The 5649-nt window shown below is 46.3% G+C and overlaps 1 long non-coding RNA gene across 1 annotated transcript; it reads left to right on the top strand.

The window, feature by feature from the left end:
• Positions 1-334: 334 nt before the first annotated feature.
• LOC115559232 (uncharacterized) lies at positions 335-1114 on the top strand. Its single transcript, XR_003979463.1, has 3 exons — positions 335-393; positions 718-876; positions 1031-1114. It is a non-coding gene; the product is annotated as an uncharacterized LOC115559232 (long non-coding RNA).
• Positions 1115-5649: the final 4535 nt, after the last annotated feature.

Here is a 5649-nt window from a genome sequence, read left to right as displayed (position 1 = left end):
CTCCTCCCCCAAAGCCAGACCTCCACTTCCTGTCAGAAGTCCTCCAGAACAGGTCAGTGCTCTGTGTGAGTAGAGTCTTCTCACGTCAGTTTCAATGCATGGCCTGAACCACTTCTTTAAACTTGTGGACTGCTCTGTCTTCATTCCCAAAAACGGGATGCTCATGTCTGGTTTAAGTCTTCTCTAGCCTTGAGTTATAAAATAATAGTTCAATTAATTGTGTAACTCTGTTTCGGATGAGTCAATTAAGTTTATTGTTGGGCAAATGCTGATATAAACCTGCTGCTGTAGCTGAAAGGCGAGGCTGAGAGGCTGGGGACCGGAGGCTTGTGGTGCCAGGGTGGACCGGAGACTGGGGCTGGAGACCAGGAGCCTGCAGCACCGGACCAGAGGGTAACCATCACCAAGCTCATCTGAAACATTAAAATCCACGGTAGTTTAGGTCTGGTTTTGATCATCTTATGACTTTAATTCTGTGCCAAGCTGTGATTTGAGTCAATTCATACGGGGGTTATGCAAGAGTCATATGAGCCATTAATGTTATTAGTGCTGCTACAACCGTTGTGGATGAATTGCTGAACGTGACAATCTGCAGACATTGTCGAATTAAGTGTTTAAATTTGTCTTACATTTTACAAGTGAACCTCAGATGCAGGAGGTGGGGTGTGTTGCGTCCCCAGGTGATTTACTGCTGAGACCAACTGTGTTTGTAACCAGACCAGGAATCCATGGCTGAAGGAGCTGATGGAGGTGCCGTGCTGAAGGAGATGATGGAGGTGCCGTGCTGAAAGAGCTGATGGAGGAGCCGTGCTGAAGGCCCTGGGCTGGTGGAGGAGCTGGTGGAGGCCCTGCCTGGTGAAGGACGTCTGTCGTGGGGTAGATGGAGCTTGACTCTGAAGTGATCATCACACTCACTGCCACTTCTCGTAGAATACTGCTACCACAAACTACCGGCGTTTGTACCATATATACCAGACGACTACATCTGTTTTAACACATGTTGAAGCAAGCCTTCCGCTGTTTGTTCCAGACCAGGACTTTGTCTGAGGAGAGCTGATGGAGGAGCTGAGACGCTGGACGACAACTAGGAATTGACCAACCAGGATTCCTCATAAGTTTGTATTTACTTAACATGGTTGACTTAAAGGGCAACATACAGCTGTTACTTTGACATGCAATAACCAACTACGGCTGTGTTTTCTTACTAGAACGTGTTTCTGGAGCGGAGGCGAGTTGGTAGGGGAGCCGTGAATCTGGAGGATGACCATCCCTCTACCAACAAGGACTGCAAGTCTTTATATGTATCTGTATAACCATGTCTGGTTTAAGTCTTCTCTAGCCTTGAGTTATAAAATAATAGTTCAATTAATTGTGTAACTCGGTTTCGGTTGAGTCAATTAAGTTTATTGTTGGGAAAATGCCGATATAAACCTGCTGCTGTAGCTGAAAGGCGAGGCTGAGAGGCTGGGGACCGGAGGCTTGTGGTGCCAGGGTGGACTGAGGCTGGAGACCAGGAGCCTGCAGCACCAGACCAGAGGGTAACCATCACCAAGCTCATCTGAAACACTAAAATCCACGGTAGTTTAGGTCTGGTTTTGATCATCTTATGACTTTAATCTGTGCCAAGCTGTGATTTGAGTTAATTCATACGGGGGTTATGCAAGAGTCACATGAGCCATTAGTGTTACTAGTGCTGCTACAACCGTTGTGGATGAATTGCTGAACGTGACAATCTGCAGACATTGTCGAATTTAAGTGTTTAAATTTGTCTTACATTTTACAAGTGAACCTCAGATGCAGGAGGTGGGGTGTGTTGCGTCCCCAGGTGATTTACTGCTGAGACCAACTGTGTTTGTAACCAGACCAGGAATCCATGGCTGAAGGAGCTGATGGAGGTGCCGTGCTGAAGGAGCTGATGGAGGTGCCGTGCTGAAAGAGCTGATGGAGGAGCCGTGCTGAAGGCCCTGGGCTGGTGGAGGAGCTGGTGGAGGCCCTCCCTGGTGAAGGACGTCTGTCGTGGGGTAGATGGTGCCTGACTCTGAAGTGATCATCACACTCACTGCCACTTCTCGTAGAATACTGCTACCACAAACTACCGGTGTTTGTACCATATATACCAGACCAATACATCTGTTTTACCACATGTTGAAGCAAGCCTTCCGCTGTTTGTTCCAGACCAGGACTTTGTCTGAGGAGAGCTGATGGAGGAGCTGAGACGCTGGAGGACAACTAGGAATCGACCAATAAGGATTCCTCGTAAGTTTGTATATACTTAACATGGTTGACTTAAAGGGCAACATACAGCTGTTACTTTGACATGCGATAACCAACTACCGCTGTGTTTTCTTAGTAGAACGTGTTTCTGGAGCGGAGGCGAGTTGGTAGGGGAGCCGTGAATCTGCAGGATGACCATCCCTCTACCAACAAGGATTGTAAGTCTGTATTAACCTAACAAAGTGGAAATAAAGGGCTTTAAAATAAGACAAACTACATGTTGTCACTGACGTCACTGACGTGACTTGAATGTTGAATATAAATTACTGATGTGTGAAGGAAATCTGGGATTGTGGTGGTTTAACTCATTTGAAATTTAAACAATGATTCTACCTTAAAGTAACATTTTAGAGACTATACATTCAAAGTAAGAGGTAAATAACTCTTGACTTATGACAGTCAATTAATTAGTATAACTTGTATCAAAAAGCTGGATTAGTTAATTATCATAATCATTATTTAAAAGTTGGATGATCCCAAAAGCCCTGAATTTGTATCGTCGTTCATCTGATTTAATGGAGATGGTAGATGTTGAACTGTGGGACGGTGGCCAAGTTTGGGGACCATGAGTAAACTGTTCTTTCCTTCAAAGGTCTATATCATGGATATTCAACTGCAGTTCTGTGAGTATCCCAACTTAACCATGAAGATGAACTGCAAACTGTAAGTCATAAGTTTCTCATTACTCTTGGGCACACTGATGTATTTTGGCTTCCTGGTGAGTTAGCCCGTAACCTCACGGTTGTTCTGAGTAGTGAGGATGTTTTATTGGTTCATGGGTTACTTAGGTGTTTGGTTTATGTTGGTTTTAATGATTTTTTTTAAATGGTTACAGGCTCCAAGTTATCTTTGTAAACTGGAGTAATGGGTTGGGTTCTGATAACATCAGTCTTCTTTTCAGCTACTCTCCTGAGCTCTGCATCTTCATCACATGAGTGTTGCTTTACTGATGAGGGTGTGGTCTGAGTGAGCAGAGGTGCATACTGGGATACAGAGCTGTCTGAAGTCTACAGGTCTGTAGACAGGCCCCCTCAGGGGAAACCAAGTGTTTGAGAAACCGTCGTGACGTCGGTTACATGGACTGGAATGTTCTTTGAAATGGACTCAGGGATTCAGAAGGAGAAACACCATGGGAAGATGAGGGGGCTCCTCATCTCAACGACTAAAACGAAACTTCAGTCTGACACAGAACCATGGATGACATTCAACAGTCTCCTCCAGACATCGTGACTCCTCAGGAACAGTTTCATTTCCATGAAGGTCTTATTTGGGGCCATCCCCAGATGGATCCTGCTCCTCAAGAGCCACCCCCCTCCACTGGGTGGTCTTCTGAACAGATGACCTCCTTCCTGTCCTCAGGCTGACTAAAGCTGCACCGTTTCCATCTCTGAAGGCCCCTCATTCAGGAAACCACTGGACTACAAAGACATGACTTCAGAGACGTTGAATCAACCTGGGACACATTTGGAGACGCCAAGCATAATCCATCACCAATGTGGGACGCCACTGAAGAATGTTGTAAATAATTTACGTCTCTGGAGACATTGGTTGTTCTGTTCTGGGTGCCCTGGCAGGAGAGCTGGGGGTGGATGATGGAATGTTATTTGGCATGAGGTTTTTCCCTGCATGATTGTTTGGCCTTTTATGGCTCAGTGGTGTGCGTGTTTGGGTTTGAAATTAAATGGATGCGCCGTGCGTCCGTCCGTCCGTCCGTGTCCCACTCACACCTGGCATGGGGTTCTACGTGCGTGTCCTGGGTTCTATGTGTGCGTGTCCTGGGTTCTATGTGTGCGTATCCTGGGTTCTATGTGTGCGTGTCCTGGGTTCTATGTGTGCGTGTCCGGCTTACTTTGACAGTGATAATGTTCATACGGGGGTCTGTGTGATTGGCTTGGGATATTGGAATGGTCAAATAAATCATACCTGATGGATGGCCACACGTTTACTGAAGGGCCTCCAGTAGACATGAAGAGCCCTGAGCGACGCTCCGGAGCGATATCCAAAACACTGGGCAGGAAGGAGAGTATCCAAATCAAGTGTAAAAGGATGCAAGCGGCGTGTTCAGATCAGTGACTTCCAACTAGGACTACACCAATCAGGATCAATGGAGGATGGACACCAAAAGGAATTCCACAAGGAGTCTGACGTTGGAAAGGGACCTCGATGGATATTCAAGATGACCTTTAGACCTGTAATGAGACGGCTCTTCCTACCTACCTGGCTGGATTGATCGAGCGGCCTGTGGATATTGTCTTGCTCTCAGTGCTGGAGGAGCCGTGCTGAAGGAGCTGATGGAGGAGGTGTGCTGAAGGCCCTTCCCGGTGGGGGAGCTGATTGAGGCCCTGCCTGGTGAAGGACGTCTGTCGTGGGGTAGATGGAGCTTGACTCTGAAGTGATCATCACACTCACTGTCACTTCTCGTAGAATACTGCTACCACAAAGTACCGGTGTTTGTACCATATATACCAGACGACTACATCTGTTTTACCACATGTTGAAGCAAGACTTCCGCTGTTTGTTCCAGACCAGGACTCTGTCTGAGGAGAGCTGCTGGAGGAGCTTTGATGCTGGAGGACGACTAGGAATCAACCAACAAGGATTCCTCGTAAGTTTGTATTCACTTACATGGTTGACTTAAAGGGCAAAATTGTTACTTTGACATGCGTTAACCAACTACCGCTGTGATTTCTTAGTAGAACGTGTTTCTGGAGTGGAGGCGAGCTGGTAGGGGAGCCGTGAATCTGGAGGATGACCATCACTCTACCAACAAGGATTGTAAGTTTGTATTAACCAAACAAACTGGAAATGAAGGGCTTAAAAATAAGACAAACTACATGTTTGTTACCAGACTTTAGGGCCAGACTCGCGCTGTTTGTTCCAGACCAGTACTCTGGCTGAGGAGAGCTGATGGAAGAGCCAAGACTCTGGAGGATGACATCACTCTACCAACCAGGATCCTCGTAAGTTTGCATAAAATAAACGTTACGGTATCCTACTGTGGTTGTTTACCAGACAAACTACAGCTGCTACTTTTTTCGCGCGCTATTAGAGCCCAACTACTCCTGTGTTTGTTACCTGATATTAGAGACAAACTGCTACTGTGTTTGTTACCTGATATTAGAGACAAACTACTACTGTGTTTGTTACCTTTCATTAGAGACAAATTACGTTTGTAACCAGACCAGGAATCTGGAGGACTGATGGAGAAGCCTACATCTGGAAGGCAAATCCTGAGGACAACCAGGACTCGACCATCAAGGATTCCTTATAAGTTTGCATCATCTGGACATAGTGGACTAGGTAGGGGGTTGGGGGTTCAACTCTCAAACCAATGTTGCCGGGTTCAAGTCCTCAGAATACAGTGATGCATCCTTG

Source organism: Gadus morhua, chromosome 14 (assembly GCF_902167405.1).
Source record: "Gadus morhua chromosome 14, gadMor3.0, whole genome shotgun sequence".
Classification (NCBI taxonomy): domain Eukaryota; kingdom Metazoa; phylum Chordata; class Actinopteri; order Gadiformes; family Gadidae; genus Gadus; species Gadus morhua.
This window is presented reverse-complemented; position numbering and strand designations above follow the sequence as displayed.